At 43.0% G+C, this 14,967-nt stretch overlaps 1 protein-coding gene across 1 annotated transcript in view; it reads left to right on the forward strand.

Moving 5' to 3' along the window:
- Positions 1-14,967, forward strand: part of Pitpnb (phosphatidylinositol transfer protein beta) — a 63,903-nt gene that overhangs the window by 22,868 nt on the left and 26,068 nt on the right. The gene's annotated exons all lie outside the window — the stretch shown is intronic.

Genomic DNA, 14,967 nt, shown 5'->3' on the forward strand with positions numbered 1-14,967 from the left:
CCACCGTCTTTCCTTCTCCCAGGCCCCTTCCCCACCCTCCCTTTGAGTTTCTTTAACATGAGTCCTTCATACATTTCAAGTGTGATTAAGAAGGCAAAAATGTAACTTACATGTAAGTTTTTAGTAATTGAGCTAAAGCTAAAGTTAATATTTGTGGAAAATGTTTTTTATGTGCAATAGCTTAATTTAATACTTGTTTAGCTTTCTGTTTTGATTATCATAAATGTGATTGTTGGTTCTTTAGGCTTTGACTTAAGTTTTTGCCATTAAAAACACTCCCCATGCCAAATTAAGACCCTCATATTTTATTGCTGAGGTTTTGTGAATATTAAGTCCGATATATCTTATTTTGTAGCATGCCAAGTGCCAGGTGGATTTGCAGGGCACATTTAAGATTTTTTGCATATGGAGACAACCAGTGAGCCCCTCACTGCTGGTCCAGAGAGCCAGAGCTGTGGGGAAGCAGCAGCCCTGGTTTGTCATGGCCAAGCACAATAGGTTCAGCCAGCATCACCTTCCTTTTCTATTTTTGTGTTTATTCTCTGAACCTGAGTAGTGTTGTCATCTGAACAGAAATAAACCAAACGAATGTCTGGTTTTGCTGTTGAAATTTAATGGTAAACTTAAAGGTCTCTGACCTTTTCTCAGAAATCACTGGAGCTGACAGCAGTGACCCTGTGCCTGTCTGGTACCTACACTGCTAGAGCCACTTCTCTACTTAGAAGAGCAGATATGAGAAGGAACCTTCTTTAATTTTAGTGGTACTGTGATTTGAAGTTACTTCAATTTTAAGGTTGTTTCTACCTTTGAAGTTATATACGGAGGTTTTTTCTAAACCTTAGAAGTGAGGGTCATTCAAATGAGGTGTCTGTTTTACAGTCTTTGTCTTTTATTTCTCTCAGTATCTTTTCCAGCCATGATTTACTTTATGTGACGGAGTGCTGAGGGGAAGAACAGTAACTGGGGGTAATGAAAGAGTGAGTCAATTGGCTGACCCAGAGCTGGTTACAAGAACTGTGTGGCATCTCGGGACGGTGGGGTACGCTGGAAGAGGCATTCAGAGGTAGTGGCCAGTCAGAATGGCTGCACTGAGCTGATCCTGGGGCTTGCAGGTGTGCAGACCCTGCTGTTCACCAGCAGAGTGAGGGCGCCTCTTTGGTTTTGCTGGGAGCATAAAAGCAGTTCTTTGTTCTTGTTCTCAGGCAAGATGGCTGGTGGGTGGAGTGACTGGAGTAAGGCAGGTTGTGTAGAGCCCGGAGGCTCTGGGGCTCTTCCTTCCCTCCCAGGGTGCCCTCTGGAATGGAGCGAAGGCTCTGCTGGCCTGGAGAACACCCAGGGACAGCGCTCGAGAGGGTGCTCTTGTGGAAGTTTTGTACACGCAGAGGCTGCAGATGACTCTGTGAGTGGTGTGTGGCCTGTGCCTGTAAGTCGGTGGACATGCACTAAGACATTCTGAAATGAGATTGCCCTCAACCTGAGGTTCTGAGACTCCACCATTTTATATTGGGCAGGTTGCGTGACCTCATTGTGCTTTCATTACCTCGTGTGAGGTAAAGGCTTATCACCCTACAGGGTCACACGTGAGTATGTGAGCAGTGCAGTTCACCAGGCCCTTGTCACTGCTGTCCTTAGTAACTGGAGTGGTGGAGGGGTTCCGAGAGCCTGCATCCATCAGCCTCGGGTGGGAGTCTGCACGCACCTATTTGTGTGTGGTTTTATTTTCCAGTGTTCACAGATCATGTTTTCCAAGTTGCATTTTAAAAATGAGTAGATGCAGCCAGGCATGGTGGCGTATGCCTGTCATCCCAGCAGCTTGGGAGGCTGAGGCAGAAAGATCTCAAGTTCAAAGCCAGCCTCATCAACGGCAAGGCCCTAAGCAGCTCAGTGAGACCCTGTCTCTAAATAATACACAAAATAGGGCTGGTGATGGGGCTCAGTGGTTGAGGGCCCCTGAGATCAATCCCCGGTACCACCCCCCTTAAAAAAAAAGAGTAGATGCAAATTTATTTTAAATTGTATTGAATTTGCAGAAGTTTTTTTGTTTTTTTTTTAAATCGGGATAGAATTCACATAACATAAAATTTACCACTTTAGAATGTGCAGTGGTTCTGTAATAGTGTATGCAGCGTGCTCAGCCGTCCATGCTCTCCAGTCCAGGGGTCTTTTGGTCACCCCAGAAGGACAGCCCGTACCCTAGCACTTCCCGTGGCTGCCCACCCCAACCTTTGGCAACTACAGATCACTAAAGTCTCTTGGGATCTTCCTGTTCTGGGTATTCCGTGTCGATGAGTGGCCTGCTGCGTGGTGTTGTTAAGATCAGTTCACATTGTAGCGGTGTCAGGTATTTCTTTCATTCTGTTTGCACTCATCCGTCCGCGATCGTCTTGGCTGTGTCTGACTCTCAGCTGGTGTGAACACTGGGTCACAGCTTTTTCATCAGTGCACTTTCTCAGTTGTGCATAATTCAAGAAAGACTGGTGTGTAGGAATTGTCAAACCTGACATTTAAAAAAAAAACAAATTTGCACATTTTTCTGCTATAAAAGAGGCCAAGGGGCCTTTGATGGTGGAGGTTTAAGCCTAAAAGTGACCAAAGCAGAGCGTTGCCCTGCCTGACGGGGCGCAGAGGCTGGGTGAGTGACGGGGAGGGGACCGCAGTGAGAGCTGTGGGCAGGGCTCCGCTCTTCCTTCAACACATCCTCGCCTGTCTGCCGTCCCGGCATGGAAAGTTGTCCCCATGCTTGTCTCAGCAGTTTCCTGGCACCCCTGCATTTGTCAGTGTGGGGTGACTGGACTGTGGGGCTGAGGAGGTCCTGCCTGTCCCCTCGACCACTTCAGTCCTGCTTATCTGACACTAGCCTTGACCCTAAAGTTCACTTTGAACGTGCATTTCTGCAGCTTCAGAGCGTGGTTTTGGGGCTCACCTCTTTTGTTTTACAGTGAGGAAGCTGGAGCCCAGGTGAGCTAGTTTTTCTCATGATCACTAGGCTGGTGCCAGAAGTGGGCATTCTGACCATCAGTCCAGTGCTCTGTCCCCTGGCCCTCACTCCTTCCAGGTGAGGCCCCACTTTGTCAGTCACTGTCTTCCTTTCCTCAAACCAGCCTGCCACCGGCGCACTGCCTGTTCTCATCTCCCTTCTGGGACTTCTTATTCTCTGTCCAAAGCCTACGTGTCCTCCAGGATCTAGGTCGGGTCCCACTTTCTCAGGGAGACTTCAGATTCACCCGAGGAGCTTGAGGACGGTGAGGAGACTGACCTGTGAGTTGAGAGCTCACACTGGGATGTGAGGTTAGTTGGTGTCAGCCTGGTGACGTCTGGGTTGGCAAGGGGGCGAGGAGTGGGAAAAGAGGGGAGGAAAGCAGTGTTCCCACTCCTCGCCTAGGGGAGTATAAATTGGTCAAACTGGTCTAGAAGAATTAACACACATACACGTCCTTTGACCGAGCAGAATTCCACTTCTAGGAATTGGCTGTACTTGATGTGGTGTGATAGGTTACAAACCTAAGATGGGAAGGGGGAGGGGGAGGACTGGCAGGTGTATGCAGAGGTCTGGGGAGATGTCCTCGGTGATGGTTTGGGTTTCCTGTTGCTATCTGCACAACACCAGTGGCCAGGCAGTCTAGCCTGATCCAGGAGAATGACTTCCCATCAGCCGTCCCCACAGTCTGTGGTCAGAGACAAGTCGGAGGTTCCCTCTGCGCTTCAGGGAAGGTGGCTCATTTGTGGGCAGGATCACCTCAGACCCCTTCCTGCCAGGCCAGTAGTTAATTTTTAATGCTGAAAACTTGTTCCTTGAGGGTGGGAATGACATTTGAATAGAGAGCTGAGTAGTGAGAATAAGCCAAGTAAGGTGGGAGGTAGGAGGCCCTGCACCCAGTGGGGTGGTCACCTGTGTTACCTTGGGAGGAGGGGAGGTGGACTGTGGATGCAGGTAGGATTCCCTTTCTTCCCAAATTCACTGAGTGCTTGTGTAGAGGACCAGAGTGACTGTGGAGGCCTGCATTGAGTGGGTGCTGGCTTATGGTCACACCCACCCTCCAGATCCCAGCTCAGCTGGGGCGTCCCTCTCCTGCCGGGTACACAGGGCACCCACCTTCACCAGGCACCGGCTTGTCGAGGCCTGTGCTTGGAGGCCTTGGCTGGGTTCCTTCTCTGTTTTTCTCAGCGCTGCTTCTGTGATAGGGAGAGAGCACTTTCCTCTGAGTGGGAGATCACGTAACTAATTAGAATTTGTCCCCCTGGTCTGTGTGCCAGATCTACTTACCTGTGCTGTTGTGAATGCCCAGAAGTTCATCAGAGCAGTGTGTCTGTCTTATCCTACCCAGTTTAAAAGTTGATAAGATTTGACCCTTAGTTCTTCAAATAAATGTATTGGTGATGGTTTAGAAGGTGGGGCGGGGCTGGGGGACAACCTGAGGCTTGCTGCAGGGTGGGGATCTCTCAGAGTTCAGGCTGTGGCACTGTCACTTCTGGGGGGTTTTGTCCTAATTGAGTGATTTTTTTTTTTTTTTTTTTTCTCCTTTCTGTCGAACTGCTCTGGGGTTTTTGAGTGAGCTAATTTTTTTTTTATCAACTTTTAAGTGGTTGTGTTGTTTTATATTACTTGCTTTATAAACATGTGAACAGTTATTACATTAGAATTTTGAGAGGGTAAATAGGCAAGTCCTATCAAAATTTAAATAACTTTAAAATAACTGGGGAGTAAAGAAACCAAGAATTGTTCAGAGTGAAGCTCGATGCACCTCCACCTAGCGGAGCTTTCTGTCGTTGCAGGTGGATTTAACACAAACACAACCCCAACCATTTTAATTCAGAGTGATTGCTGATTACTTTTAGGGTTTGACTCTGCTAGGTTGTCAGGAGACTCCACATCGCTGGTGTTGTCGGCTTGCTGTGTTTTGGTCATCATTATGAACTGCTAACTTCATCATGTGCAGAAGAGATGTGATTTGACCCCTGGTGTAACTGAATACTTGGCTACATGCTTTGACATGTTTACATAATCAAAGAGTGACATTGTCACAATAACTCTAGGAACAAGGATTTGTTGTAAAAATCTGTCAGTGTGACCCAGGTTCGCAGAGTAGTTGCTACAGAAATCATATATATTTCAGTACATGGGTTGTTAGGATTTTTTTGTGGCTACCTTATGGGAAATGTGTATGTGACTATTGCTTTAGACACTGCTCTGTGTGATTTGCTAGAAGATAACATTTCCTGAAGAAACAAGTGAGAAGCCTGGGATTTCTGCGTAAATGTCTCAGTTTCTTTTGTCTCATTATAATGTATTCACCATACAAAACCATTTTTCCTGTTTCAAGGGACAGGGGTGAAGGGTCATTAAGACATTATATCTTCAAGAAGGAAGGGGCCTTCTGCCTGACTTCCAGCAGGCACAGAGCTCACCAGGCTGCCGCAGAACACATGCCTACCTGCAGCCCTGCCGGCCCCAGCCCTCGAACCTCCTCCCCCCATTTTAAGTCTAACCCAGGTGTCACTCCTTAATAGCCTTTCTCTGGGAATTGGGGGCTCCCTGGGGACCAGGACAGTAATACTCGTCAGTCCTGTGTTTCTAGGACACAGCAAGATGCTTGGTTCCTAGCATGGAATGAGCTTGACAGACAAGTTTTAGTGGATCAGAGAGAATTTGCAGAGTGTTTTCCTCTGTAGTGTTTTTTTTTTTTTTTTTTTAAAAGCCTCAGCCCATGAGTTCAGGATAGTGATGTTCTCAGAACAGACAAAAACAAGGCGGGGGAGGCATTTTGGAGAAGCTAAAGTTTTTATTGTTCAAGTAGTAAATGAACAAAATGCTACTTTAGTTCTTTCTTTGCTCATTTTAGGTGATGAAAAATACATGATGTGGGACTAGGGTTGTGGCTCAGTAGTAGAACGCTTGCCTAGCACGTGTGAGGCCCTGGGTTCAATCCTCAGCACCACATAGAAAAATAAATAAAATAAAGGTATTGTGTCCAACTACAACTAAAAAAATAAAAGAAATATTTAAAAAGAAAAATACATGATGTGTCTTCTTTTCTAAAACTTCTGAAATGTTTGTAAGTGAACAAACACCTTTTTGGTCACATTAAAGAGGTTAGGTCTGTTGTGGTAAGTCAGGTGTCCAGCATAGAACATGAGAAGGCAAGTTTAAAGTTGTCGTCATTATTGTTGTTTTTCCAGTTTCTAAAGTTGTCATTGATGATAACTGCAGGAAAAAGTTGAGGGTTCTTTAAATGTCCTGATGAGATGCACATGCATATCTTCAACTCATTTCCAAAATGTACACAAAATGAGCCAGTTGACATCTGCTTCTGCTTTTTTTAAGGTATAAATTTGAATCTGGCCCCTTTTAATCATCCCCAGCACTTTGTCTAAGTAGCTTTCCATGATTTGTATACAAAAGTCACTTCCCAGGAGAGGAAGACTCTTTTAAAGTATAAGCTGAAGTGTACACACGATTAACATCAGAGAGACCTTCATTTTTGGAAGTAATTTGAAAGAAAATGAGCACTGTTTAAAAAAAGAGAGAGAGAAATTGGAACCATATTTTAAGGTATTTATGTGAAACCAAAAAGGATTGGTATCGGCCTTCCTCTGCTGTACATGTTGTGTGACTTATGGGCTTTTTTTTTTTTTTTTTTGGTAGTAGAAATAATGTTAATTCAAAATATTTAGATGTATTCTTCTAAAAATGATGCATCTTAACATATGTTTTCTAGATATCAGTAAAAGACAAATATTAGTGACATAAAAGTATTGTTTGGAAGATGTAGCAGAAAAATATAGGTCAATTCCATGTTGTATTGTTGCAGCAAACTAAAGAGAGCAGACTTGTTGCCCTCATGTGTCCTGCTTTAATTTGTGGTGAAATAGTTTTCCTTTATGAGGCATTTCAGAACCAAGAGTTACATTTTGGGGACCATAATGATGTTTCACTGGAGATGGTTTTCGCAGAAATGAGGAGACACAAGTTAGAAACTCGTGTTCCATATCATTTCTGGGTCACAGGAAGGGTGTGCAGGGTGCCCTGATTGATAGATTCCTGTACCGGGACTTCCCTACAGAGCTCAGAGGGGCCTCCTTTGGGGGGTTACCCAGTAAGCTTGGCAGCTCTTAAGATAAGGCTCAGATTTCACCCAATTTCTTCCTTTTTGAATGCCCCCACGCAGGGATTGAGCCCACACTCAACCTTAAATACCACCATGCCCCTTGTCCTGACCTGAATCTAAGGATAATGACCTGGGCGGTCCTATTTGCCCTGGATCTCTCTCCTTTTTCCTGGTGCCTTTCCCCAGTTGCCAGGGTTCTCCTTGGGGAAAGCAGGAAAGGTTGTGTGACAGTGCCGGCTCAGGGCACCACAGCCCCTTTGCAGCCCTGGTACCTGCCCAGGTAGCTACCCTTCCCTCTCTGGGCTGTGGCCTTGTCTGCTGAACTCTGGACTGCCCGTCTCAGCACAAGAGCTTCTCGTGGGCAGCTCTGTGCACACAAGCTCCTGTGGCAGAGCTGTAGGGCCACTCACTAGTCACTTCTTTGTTTGGTACCCTGGAGGACACAGGCCGTCCCTGCTGAGAGGGTGGGCTGTGGATAAAACTCAGCTTCATTGCACTACCTGGAATCACTTCTCCCCCAGCACCGCTGCCTCTTCTTTGCCTGGTTTTGTGTCCTTTGGAAAGCACTCGGCCAGTGTGCTGCGACCAGCTGCGGGGAAGCCCAGTCTCCTGCACTCCTTGGAAGTTAAGAAGTCCTTTTGATTCCCTGAGGGTTTCCAGGGATCCTTGGGGCCAACTTCAGAGATTGTCAGAGTCCTTATGACCCAGCTCAGACCAGAACACTTGTGGCCCTTTCGGTTCAAGGGTGGTCTGCCCTTGGGCAAGCTTGTTAGAAATGCAAATTTGTTGTGCTCTCTCTGTTGATAATCTCTGGGGTAGGCCTAGCTCTGGTCTGTCCAGCTCTCCCGGTGATTCCTGCCCTTGCTCACCTTTGAGAAAGCTGTGCTCTGACTCACCACTAGTGATCAAGATCAGACAGCATGCAGACTTCTAGTAGGATTTGGAGGCCAAGGTCAAACAACATTCACCTCAACCTTTATTTGTACTGTTAAGAAATTTGTAGCCCAAGGAACAGCCCTGTATCCAGAGGGAGGGGACTCAGGCCTCCACCCGGGGCTGCTGCCTTTTGCCTTTCTAGAGCACGGGATCATGAGATTTTCCTTTCTGTTGCTGATTGAAACTGCTGCCTGTTTCCTCTGCATCTTCCCTAATTCTCTGCTTTCCTCAGTGGTCTTGATCACTTCTTCCCTCCCCTGCTGAACTCTGGCATATTTTGATTTATGTGTGTGCAATAGAATAAAAAGCTTGGAGACCCAAAGATGTGTTTTGGCCTGGTTTCTTACAGGGAACACCACTCATACGTTATTTCATTTGCTCTTCTAATAATATTTATTGGAACTTAGTATCTGCTGTGTGGTGTTCGTGTAAATTTTTCCAGATAAAGACATAATCGTATCTAAGGAAAGTACAAGATACTTATCTGTGGATGAGCTTGAGTGTTTCCAAGTGTCCTGGAGATAGTTTGTTTCAACTGTTGTTTCTTTAGAAGATGGTGCTGGATGTTCCTTCACCAAAGGGCACAACTGGCATGGACCAGTGCTGGGCCCCAGGCTGCAGCCCAGTTATAGGGTTCAGGGGCTAATTAGAGCTGGGAAGTTTGGAGATTCGAATTTGCTAAATGAATAGCCCCCACACATTCTAATTGGATGTCAGAAAATCATGAAATTGTTCGGCTCTCTTATCAACTTAATAAGTTCTAGGATATTTTTTCTTTTTCTTTCTTTTTTTTTTTTTTTTTTTTTCATTTTTTAAGGATTGCGATGTCAAGGATAATGAAGTGGTTTTGAAATTTTGTACTTTTTGGATTTTTTTTCCCCCTACCATTCACCATTTGTTCTTTGGTTATTATCCATTTATTTAGTGAATTGTTTTAGTAGGCAGAACAACATTCCTTTTAGATGTGGCCAGGAATAAGTTTGATTTTTCTTTCTTTTTTTTTTTTTTAATTCATTGCCTTTGAAAATAAATTGATATGATTTGCTTTTATTTTAAATCATGAATGTGGACTATTTTAAAATAAACATACACACACACACAAACACATATATATTGCTGTTTTGAGTATTACTCTGTTAACCTTGCAATCTGATGACACTTGGGTCAGTATATTTGGAGGCATCTAAGTTTTGGCAGCATCTTAAGCAGAGTTTGTTACTTGTGCTTTCAGAAGGGTGGGGAGGGTCTTCTTTTGGTTGTACATTCTGTTGGTGCCTAGGTGTTATACATTTGAGTAGATAATCTTAGTAAATATATATGTTACTGCACTGCCTTTTGTAAAGTGTTAATTTTAAAGACATGAAAAATCATACAGTGTTTTGTTGTTGTTGTTTGTTTGGTACTGGGAATTGAACTCAGGGGCCCTCGACCACTGAGCCACATCCCCAGCCTTATTTTGTATTTTATTTATTTAGAGACAGGGTCTCACTAAGTTGCTTAGTGCTTCACAGTTGCTGAGGCTGGCTTTGAACTCGGGATCCTCCTGCCTCAGCCTCCCAAGCTGCTGGGATGACAATGTTTGTGTGTGTGTGTTTTAAAGAGAGAGAATTTTTTTAATCTTAATTTTTTAGTTTTCAGTGGACACAACATCTTTATTTTATGTGGTGCTGAGGATTGAACCCAGCGCCCCGCACATGCCAGGCGAGTGTGCTACCGCTTGAGCCACATCCCCAGCCCTGTTTTTTTTTTTAAATAATCTGATTAACATTAAATTTTTTCTCTTCAAAATTTAAAAAAATAATGAAATCTGACGAAAGTTAAATATTTGATCAAACCATGTGAAATTGTTAATATTTGTTAGTTTTTGAGCTATAAATGACACAGCCTTTGGTGGGTGAGAACTGAGATGGCCACCATGGACCATGGCTCTACTTTATTCTCCCTTTTGGATGTTACATTTTTTCCAACTGTTGCTTCTTATTTCCTAAGAAGGGCTTTCTGCTTCTCAGAACTGTGCGGTGGCTACCCAGTCTTTAGATCTGAAAAGAGCTTTTGTTGATGAGAAGTTGGTGGCTGAGCTCCAGCAAGTCCTGTGGTTGCCAAATGCTGCTTTGGTTAGTTCTCTCCAGCAGGAGCAGACACTTGATCTCAGTGGAGTGCTGCTTCCTTCTGCTGTTAAAATGAGCCTAGACATTCATTTCTGTCTTAAAAGTCGGTGACTTATCACTGATGTCTGTGGAGAACTCCAAAGGCTCCTTATTAATGCGTGCATAATGAAGAAGCGGGGAGCGGGAGCCAGCTCCTCCCTTGTGATGGATCTGTAATAGTGGCCTCCTGAACATAGGGAGAAAACAGCTTGTGCAGGTTTTGAAGCAGCAGTGATTTTGCTTATACTTAAAAAATTTGCACTTGTCACGTGTTCATGTCTTCCTGCCTTTGCTATGCTGCAACAAAACCACTGTCCAGTTCTTTCTTGTGGTAAGTTATAGGGGATCTCCCCCAATCTGCAGAGAAGATATAAATAAATGTAAGCGTGGTTCCTATTATAAAGAAATATGAAAATAATTTCCCATTTATTCTGCTGCCTTACATGGTCAAGTTCTTTCAGATCACTTCCAGTAGTGGACTTGGAGAACGCCAAGTATGTTTGAAGACACAGTTGGCTGGCAGCGCCCTCTTGTGGGAAAAGCACAATATTGCTTATTTCAGGCTTGCTGAAATCCTAGCAAGGCCCTTTAACTCTGTTAAAAATCTGTGTACAGCATACTTTGCACAAAATGTCTTCTTACTAGAACCAATGTGAATGCTCATTCCTGATTTCTTCCACGTTTTAAGCAAAAAAAAAAAAAAAAAAAAAAGGGTGAGGAGGGAGTTGTGTGTAAAGTTGAGTTTGCTCCAGTTCCTTGGGTGGGAATGAATTCCCTGGTGAGAACCAGAAAGTTGTTTTTGAGCAGCTAATGGCAGGTAGTTTTAAAGAACTTAGTGTGGACAGCTTCAAGGCAAGTTTTTAAAGTGTGTCCCTCATAGAAAGCCTCTTTTCATCAATGTCACCTCTTTCTTAGAGAAGGCTCTCTAGGCTGAGAAGGAGCAGAGAGCCCTTCAAATACTGGAGTGTAATCAAAGGATAAGTGTAAAACACTCTTGTGATGTAGTTTTGTGGTTGGCTTTGGTGTCAGATAGGGCAGTGACTGGGTCCCTGTTTCTGTGCTCTGCAAGGGTGGGCTTGGGCCAAGATGCTCACTTCCCTGGCCCCCTGCTCCATGGTGGGGAGAGCTGACTGGGAGAGGCGCTGCCTGACTGTAGGTAAGTGCTCCGAAAATAGTAGCAAGAATGATGCTCTTAATAGAGTTTGCTCTTACTGTAAAGAAATGATACTTCTTTTTTTCTCTAATAATTTTCCTATTGAATGTCTGTCAAATTAGTGCTAATGATTGAAGTGTATCCTGGGATTTAGGAGCTGAAGGTCAAGTTATGAACTAACATTTTACTGGAGAGGGTGCACTCAGATTTTTCAGTGGGATATTCCCCCATTTTAGTTGAGGGAATTCAATGTAGTATGCTCAGTGATCTGCTATCATTTAAAAGAAAGCAGATACATCATTGTTAAAACTTTCCTAAACATGTCACTTGCATTTCATGTATGTGCAATTTAATTTTAAAATACATGATTGTTTGACAGACAAGCACATTTAATGATATTGTCATGTTAATGTTAAAACTCTTTTCATTGGTGTCTAGAATTTTAAATATACTCATTTTAACTCCATAATTAAGAATAAACATATAGTAAGTATAATGTTACAATAATAAATATATTGCATATTTGTACATGAGATATACCCAAACCCAGCTCCCCTGAGGGAAGGACGGAGGAGGGGCCCGCAGGCTACTAATTGCTGAGGGCCCCTTACCAGCCCAGGACTGCCCAGGAACCCGCTCTTCTCACTTCCCAATGCTCACTCCTTTTGACCTCACCTGCCTGTCTAATTCTGTAGCACAATATTTGGTTTTCCTTGCTGTGTTGTGCGTATGAAATGTGTTGTATCAGGCATTTTCCTGTGATTTTTTTTTTAGGTCCGAAATTCTGACCGCCTTTTCTATTAATTTGTAACCTTCCAAAGGCTTTTGAGGTGTGCCTTCATAAACAGCAGTGTTGGTGACCTCTCGTTGTGGAAAAGATGAGATCAGAAGGCAGGAAGATAGTGCTGTACCCATCAGAGTGACCACAGGTAGCAGGGAGCTCCTTGGAGGTTCCCTGTGGATGCCTCGTAGATGCCAGGATCATCCCTGTCCACCAGGAGTCTTTGGGAGAGTCTCTGTGTGATCAGAAGATTACAGAAGTGTTCTGTCTGAGGTGCAGATTTGATTGCAGTTCTCAGTACAGTTGTTTAAAAATGCAGCTTGTAGGACTCGTTGGTGGAAAGCCAGGACGGATTAATGAGAGGGCTGAACTGTAGAATATTTTTTAATGCAGTTTTGTTCCTCTGAGGTACATTCAGTAACAGAAACTAGGCCAACAAGTTATTGACAATTAGTGGTCCTTTGGGAATCTGCTTTAATGAATAGATAAGAATGATTTGTAATTAGCATAATAATTATATGCAAATGAATGCTTCTGAATTGCTCTAAAACACTTCTGAACTGTTTAAACAGCCCTCCTGAGATCTTGTTACTCTATTAATTTGTGTAGCAGATCTTTTTTTCATAGATCATGCAAAGATAAACTTCAGCCCAGCCCCTGTCCGAGTGATTATGAATTCCAAGGTGGTAGGACCTGAATTAATGAGATTTACTTATACTATATTAATGGTACTCTGTGGGAACCTGAAAGGGTGAGGAGTCACTGGGGAGATGTAATTAAAAATAGAAAAGAAAGCTGCTTATTGGAAAATAACTGTTGAAATCAGTTTCTTAAACAAGTTAGTAAATGTTATTTCTCTTTACACCTCTGTTATTTGCTATTACAACATTTAATGCAAATATTTTTTAAATGGGCTTACCCTCTGGGGGGCTGGCTTGAATTCCATCAGCTTCAGTTATGCATTTTGCACTTGGTCCATGATGATAGGATCCAGAAACTTTTTGTTTTTTTAAGTGCAACTACACTTTTAAAAAATGCAGAGCAGTGCTACTAAATTATGTTTGTTATTTATTTTCATGTTTCTTTCAGCTCTTTCTTCAATCCTGGGCTTTTTGTTTTAGGATGTGATTAGAGGAAGTAAGCCTTGCTAAGTCGGGCAGCAGTACCCATTCATTTTTAACTTAGTGATTATCTTCGAGCTATTTGAATAGACACCTAATTAATCATCTTGTACTAAAGGAAAGTATTTAACTCCAGTCTGCAAGACCCTAATAACCCTCTCAAGTTTTTATTTTGACTTTGTAAAATTCCCCCTTCCCAGGGCTGGTGGGGCCGGGCATGGGGGTGATGTGGCAGGCAGGCCTTGATCCTTAGAAATGAGCAGAGTTTGGGTGTCCAGGAATGGCTGGTCTTGCTGACTTGCCTGCTCTTTCCTTAGTGTGCACTTGGCCTCACCTGTGGGAACCCAGGCCTGGTTCTTTAATCAGTGTCTGGTGTCTGGAGCACATCTTGATTTTTCCACAAACTGTCAACAAACTCCTACCAGTATGCTCCTCATCTCCTACTCACTTTCCTATTCATAATCATGAGTTCAACCTGGGCTGAAGGACATACTTAGGCTGGATCGCACAGATTTTGTATTTGGATTTCGGGGGACAGCACTGTGCTAAAAGATTCCTAAACTAATATTCTTTGTCTTCAAAATGAATCTGGTTTCTATTGAGAATTTCTGTTGAGAACTGGAGTGAGTAACAGATGTACACCCGAGAGGTAGTACAACTTTTGTATTCCAGTGACAGAAAACAAGTTATTTATAAGAATTTAATGAACGTATTCTGTGGCTCCAGCATGAAGACTCAGTAATCCATTTACTTGCCAGATTATATTTTATTTTGTTCTCCAAAGGGCTTCTTGACTTTGACTCGCTTTCGTTTTTGCTTAAATAAGAGTTTTCAATTAAATAGAGTTGTATTAACACTAATCCCAATCTACCTTATGCTGATACCACTGTATTTTCATGTTATTCAGACACTGTTATTGGTGGAGCAAGTAGTGTCTAGGGACATTATACCTAACTTGATAATGATGGTTTTACTAAGCCCTTATCCTGGCCAGGCCTCTGGGCATTATACAGATAATTAAAATTGGATCTTCAAAAATTTGAAACACAATGCACCTTAGCAATAATATTTTTCTACTTTTAAACATGATTTTAAAAGCCATTTTTAAAATGCGTTTCCTTGGCCTGGTGAATTTGCTTTCTTTTTTTTCCCAAGGATTACAGAGTGCATAGCAAATTCAGCCTTGAGAATACCCAGGAGCTGAAGACTCAAGTAGGCTACAGCTGTCTTCACCCACAGTATTCTAAAAGAACTAATGAGATGAGAAGTCTGCAGCTGGTGGCAAGCACAATAAACCATGAGCCAAGGGCTTCTCTTCATCAGAGCCTCCCCTTTCCCCATGGGATCCCAAAGGAGACAGAATACTAACAAAGCCAGCAGGCTGTCTCATTCCACACTATTGCTCATTTGCAGCTATAATTGGTAGCTGAGGTTGCATTCTGTATACTGAAACTGTCATACATGAAGGAATATATTTGTTCATTGTGATACGGATATAAATCGGCCAGTTTTCAAATACAGAAAGACCAAACCAGATACTCAACAATAAAATTGTGGCAGAGAAGATACTGTTCAAAAAAATTAAATGTTTATTGTAGGGATGCAAAACCAAGGTTGTTAAAACTACATCTGCTACTTGCTTTTTAATATCTTGCTACTTAATTCAACTGATTAAACATTTACACATTCAGACCAACATTAAAAAGCACAAAAAATTCCTAGG

The sequence above is a fragment of the Marmota flaviventris genome, chromosome 1 (genome assembly GCF_047511675.1).
Source record: "Marmota flaviventris isolate mMarFla1 chromosome 1, mMarFla1.hap1, whole genome shotgun sequence".
NCBI classification, from domain to species: domain Eukaryota; kingdom Metazoa; phylum Chordata; class Mammalia; order Rodentia; family Sciuridae; genus Marmota; species Marmota flaviventris.